Source organism: Nilaparvata lugens, chromosome 11 (assembly GCF_014356525.2).
Source record: "Nilaparvata lugens isolate BPH chromosome 11, ASM1435652v1, whole genome shotgun sequence".
Classification (NCBI taxonomy): Eukaryota; Metazoa; Arthropoda; class Insecta; order Hemiptera; family Delphacidae; genus Nilaparvata; species Nilaparvata lugens.
Genome location: NC_052514.1, coordinates 32,257,815 through 32,264,309, shown reverse-complemented (window position 1 = coordinate 32,264,309; position 6,495 = coordinate 32,257,815).

Sequence of the window (6,495 nt, the reverse complement as noted above, 5' to 3'; positions counted from 1 at the left end):
AAGAAGGAACACTTTTTAAATAATAATTATTAAACCCAACTGTAATAAACCACTTAGTTTTTACTATGTCATTTTACTTGGTGGTACCGGTGTGATTCACTACAACAGTGGAACCCCTAATATCAACCCTCGCCTTCAGGACGGGGACTGTTTTTTGCTGAGGATGATACCCACATAAGATCCAGGCTTGTGCGTGGGTAATGAAACTGGTGAAGAGTGGACCTACAGCTTCAGGTAGGCTCCGAACCATCAAGCAATTTTCAAACTCATAAAATGTACTAGGAGGAGTTCGGCTATGAAAGTGGCCACCCTTCCTCAAATAGAAGAATAAAAATTGATGGAAAATAGAATGGAAATACACATGGTACGTTTCTAGGATGGAACCCCTCCAACCTAGCATTCAGGACGGGGACTGGTTTTTGCTGAGGATGATACCACATAAGCTCCAGACTTGTGCGTGGGTAATGAAGCTGGTGAAGACGGGACATGACTGGACCTACAGCTCCAGGTGGGTTCCGAACCATCAAGCAATTTCTAAAGTCATAGATGGAATTTGAAAGAGTTCGGCTATGAAAGTGACCACCCTTACTCAAATAGAAAAGGATGACAAATAGAATAAACATGGATGGTTGATCGAGGTTTTTCTGTAGTATAGAAATGACTATTCTGTATGATAATTAAATGATTTAACATTTTTTACACAGATAGTGGATCATTCAATATAAAGCTCTTCAATAAACTTTTTGATCAGATACCCCTTTAATCAATCTTATAGGGAGTAAGGTTGAATTAATTATACACTGTCAGTTTATCAGCATATTGTAATAATTCTTTAATATTTGAACGCATTTAATAGCAGAAATAATTATGTTTGTTACTTACGCCAATAAAGTTATTCCATTTTTGAACTTTAGAGCCATTAATTTGCTCAAAAAATTAACAAACATCATTCTTTTTTGAATTATTCTTGACGACACTACAGTCTAGCAGTTTGTCATGGGAAGTGAAAATATAAGTAGGAAACATATTTAAAATTCATGATTTGATAAAATAATTTATATGAACCTTGTAAATTATTAAGGTATCATTTGATGAAAAAACTGTTGCTAAGTAGGGTTATGTACAGTTACTATATCAAAATCAGTTAGGGTAATGTAACCTTCTTACCAATAGCGATAACAGGTATTGATGATTACAGTAACTGTTACATGAAAATAACGTATTCCCTCCAACAGATGGCCAGTTGCCTCAGGGCCAAGAATGGAGGGTTATCAGTCTCCACGGAGTTCCCCTTCTTTTCTCCCTTCTTTCCCTTCTTATTTACCCCTTCTCCTCCTCCACTCCCCTCCACCACATCCCCTCTCATTCTCCAACTACTCCTCCTCCTCCTCCTACTCCTCCACCTTCTCCTCATCCTACTCCTACTCCTCCTCCTACTCGACAGCAACCAACACCTCCTCTTCCTCCTCCTCATCATCATCATCCTTCTCCTCTTTTTCTTCATCTTCCTCTTCCTATTCACCCCTTATTTGATTTTTTTTCAAATTAGATTAGCGCTTGGGCCGTGGACTCATCAACAGATAGCGACGTTCAGTTCTTACCGAGCAGAAAGCACTAAATAAACAACAAAACACTCTCCTCCATAAATAATTATTATTATTAGATCGTGAATAACCAACACAAGATAAGATAGGTCTGTCGCATACGTTTTCCTAGATTCTCTAAAGTTTGTTGTGAATTTTTCAATACCGTACTCAATTTTTTAAAATACTTTCCAATATTGTCTTGTTCAGCTTTTCTCCTCCTTTTTACACATCTCAGCTTCATTATTATTCTTACACCCCCAACTCTCTCTCTCTCTCTTCTTTCTAATAATTATTCATCTAGATTTCATTTCTTTTAGTAACTGACAAGTTATTATAGTATGTATCTACGGTAGGCTACAGAACTCACTATAGTGAGGTCCACGACATTGGAGAAAGATGGCACGACGATGGCATTGGAGAAAGATAGGAGAACAGCCTTGCCGATTCTCTGTCTTGCCACAACCTTCTATAGAAGATAGCTGATACCGGTATATTAACTGTTAATTCTTGTTGAAAATAATCAATTTTATTTTATGAGCCAAGCAAATATATTTGTCAATAATTTAATAATACATTTTTAAACTGGAGATTGAGAATTTCGAATAATTATATTTCTATTATTGTTGAAAAATGATCTGGTAACATTGCGGAAAGTTCACCAAGAGTGTTTCAGTGCTTTTCTACTTTTCTTTGTTCCTCTACACTCTTCTTCCTTTATCATCTTCATCTTCTCCTTGTCGTACTCTTCCTTCTCCTTCTCTTCCTCTTATCCTTCTCTTCCTCCTCTTCCTACCCATCCCTCTATTCCTTCTCTTCCTCCTCTTCCTACCCATCCCTCTATTCCTTCTCTTCCTCCTCTTCCTTCTCTTCCTCCTCTTCCTGCTCTTCCTCCTCTTCCTCCTCTTCCTCCTCTTCCTTCTCTTCCTCCTCTTTCCTCTCTTCCTCCTTTCAATTCGCTTCCTTCTCTTCCTCTTATCCTTCTCTTCCTCCTCTTCCTTCTCTTCCTTCTCTTCCTTCTCTTCCTTCTCTTCCTTCTCTTCCTCCTCTTCCTTCTCATCATTCTCTTTCTACTCTTTCTTCTTTTCCTTCTCTTCCTTCTCTTCCTCCTCTTCCTTCTCTTCCTTCTCTTCCTTCTCTTCCTTCTCTTCCTCCTCTTTCCTCTCTTCCTCCTTTCAATTCGCTTCCTTCTCTCCCTCCTCTTCCTTTTCTTCCTTCTCTTCCTCCTTTTCCTTCGCTTCCTTCTCTCCCTCCTCTTCCTTCCCATCCTTCTATTCCTTCTCTTCCTCTTATCCTTCTCTTCCTCCTCTTTCCTCTCTTCCTCCTTTTACTTCGCTTCCTTCTCTTCCTTCTCTTCCTCCTCTTCCTTCTCTTCCTTCTCTTCCTCCTCTTCCTTCTCTTCCTCCTCTTTCCTCTCTTCCTCCTTTTACTTCGCTTCCTTCTCTCACCCCTCTTCCTTTTCTTCCCTCTCTTCCTCCTTTCAATTCGCTTCCTTCTCTCCCTCCTCTTCCTTCCCATCCTTCTATTCCTTCTCTTACTCCTCTTTCCTCTCTTCCTCCTTTCACTTCGCTTTCTTCTCTCACCCCTCTTCCTTTTCTTCCCTCTCTTCCTCCTTTTACTTCGCCTCCCTCTCTCACCCCTCTTCCTTTTCTTCCCTCTCTTCCTCCTTTCAATTCGCTTCCTTCTCTTCCTCCTCTTCCTACCCATCCCTCTATTCCTTCTCTTCCTCTTATCCTTCTCTTCCTCCTCTTTCCTCTCTTCCTCCTTTTACTTCGCTTCCTTCTCTCACCCCTCTTCCTCCTTTTAATTCGCTTCCTTCTCTCACCCCTCTTCCTTTTCTTCCCTCTCTTCCATCGTCTACTTTCTCTCTTCCTTCTCTTCCTTCACTTCCTCCACTTCCTCCTCAATCCTCTCCTCCACCGAATAATTGAATATAAAAAGACATATGTTGTGCATAGCATAATGGTAATTCTATGGTGTTGTATTGCCTACGTTTTCTCGTACACACGACAGCTGTAGAGTAGGCCCAACCAAGCAGGAGGTACTCAGTTGCGCGTGCGCGCACTTGTGAGTACGCGTGTTTGATTGTTTTAGGACGAAAAAAGTGATGAAAAAACAGGATGAGGTCATTTTTAGATGCACCGACAACAATAATTCATTTTCCGACTTTGAAGGGTCGACCTTTCGTTTTTATAAACCAACTTTGTACATTTCCCCTACTGTTCTAATTATTATTACACGGTCAATTATTCCTACATCCATTCTAGTGCAGCGAGGCATATTATCTCTCTACGGTATCTCTATGGAACATACATGGTCACCTCTACACACATTATTATACAATGTATCCTTCCCTGAGATTCATTCCCTATCGAATAGCCAAATAGGTATTTAATTTTTTTGTATCCATCTCCATTGCATCTCGGGCTTTCTTGATCTTTCTCTCCTATAGCCTTCTCCCCTCTCTTATCATCTTCCATAACATTCCCTCTCTCATATAGGTGTGAATAGTTTATGTTCATAGTAATAACATGGAATAACTAGTGACCCCCTGAGTTGGAGAGCTCGCTCAAGAACTATCGTAATCTTTGAAACCCGCAATTTCTAAAAATAAAGAGTTGATGAACATTATTGAAACAGCTAAATATATCTCTTGCAATAATAATTTGACAGTAGCTTTCATTGGGGATTCTTTTGAAATGAAAAATTACTCTATCGCTTCAACATATTTGACTCTACTGAATCCAAATTCATTTTTTCTAACGAGGAGGTGGTCATGTGATACATGATTTCAATACAGAGTTCCAAGAGAAAATAAATGGCGAAAACCGCACATTGATATCTCAACCCTTATCAGGTTGTTGTTTATGTAAAAGTTGTAAATTTTGTTGTATATTAATCAGCACATGAAGGACTGTCTGTGTGACAACTCTCAAGTAGCCTCAGCTGATTTTTTGAATGAAAGAATAGAAAAACTCTAGTAGTCGCATGCAATGAATTCTTCAGCTGACTACATAATAAATAATAACCATTTTTTTCTTATGCAGTTTCAATGTTATTTCTATATTGAATGAAAAAGACTAAGAAATTGTCAAAAACCACAGATTTATTGATACTTAGAAAGACCGGTTTCGGTTATTACACCATTGTCAATCTCTGATAAACTGATACTGTTTAAACTGATACTGATAAACTGAGAAACTGTTTATCAGAGATTGACAATGGTGTAATAACCGAAACCGGTCTTTCTAAGTATCAATTAATCTGTGGTTTTTGACAATAATTTCTTACTCTTTTCATTCAATATGAACAATTACCACAATATCAACTTCTCAACTACACAAAAAGTTATTTCTATATCCTGAAAAAGGACGAAGGAGTGGGTCAAGTTCGTTTGTACAACAAAATTGACGGAGTCAATTGGAGGAGTGGGTCAATTTTGTTATTCAAATGAACTTGACCTGTAAAAAAATTTGAAGAATAAGTTACGTGTTCAAAATTTGAAGCTGATTAATATATTCTTTCTAAAGTTATTGTAGAACATACAAACAGACGGAAAACAACTTTGACCTTCAGTAAATCAAAAATGAGAACTCGCTAACTCTCGTTCAATTAATCTACCACGGGATATCTTATTATGCTGTCTTCTCTATAACTTATATTGAAGTTCAGAAACTTGAGGTTTTATACTGGAGCAACCACAAGTACTTACTACAGTCATAATTTATACATTGAACCACAAATACTACAGCCATAATTTATACATTAAACCACAAATACTACAGCCATAATTTATACATTAAACTACAAGTACTTCATCAATAATTTATACATTAATTTGAGGGGCGGTTCTGTCAGAATGAAGGGAATTGAATGTCATCGTCATCCAAAGGTTAATCATCAATGTGGTTTCATTTTTTCGGTTAGACAAATACCATGTAGAAGAGGGGCCGATTTGTTAGCATGTTAATGACTCATGCTATGTATTGAGTTGCCTACTACTCCATCCCCACCAATTATTGCCTTCTATTTTAGATTGAGGATTCATTGAGAATTCCCCTTTCATAGAACACAGTCACTTACAGAGTAGGCTTCATCAAAGGCTTTGGCGGCTTATACAGAGTTAGTTGACACATGACCGCCTAATTATTATCATTCAGTTGGTTGAGGTTGGATGTTAATTGACCGAAGCGAAGCTGAGGTCTTAGTTTCGACTCGATTGGCTTTTTTCTGTTTGTTTGTTTGTACCGCAGTTACAGTGGCAATTATTGTCCGATTTGGATGAAATTTGGAATGCAAGTACTTTGAAACAAGGCGCAGAAACGTATTTGTAACGATTTTTGATAAGACATCCGGTTTTTTGTAATTCAAAATGAGCGAGGTCTACTATTCGTAGAACTACTAGTAGTTTCTAATAACGTTGTCTTTGTATTTTCTATTATGTTTAGTAGTAGTGTTTCTTGTTCTTCCTAAAGTACAGAATAAGTTCGACTTACTTTTTCTCCAATCTCTAATTTATATATTATACATAACTCTTTTGTTTCTTCAATGTTGTTTTCCATCACGAACTGCTTATTATTAAATCACTTTTTGCTATTAGAAAAAACGACTAGCAGTCAGAATTTTTTACAATAAAATGAATTAATCACTCACTGTGACAACGAGATCTTTCGGCAGGTCCGCCATCTTCCTGGTTGTCAATTGTTTTTGGTTGTTTCTGGTTGTCTTTTGTTTTATTGTTTTTCTAATTGCCAGGTGAAACTTGGAAACCTAGGTAGGTTTAATTTATATGGTAATTTATAAGGTAATGTTTAATTTATTTTTGTCTTTACTATTTTTTTCTTAGAGTGACTTTTGTATAATTGTAGAGACTATTTTTCTCCTTTTATTATTTGCTGTGTTATGAGTAAGT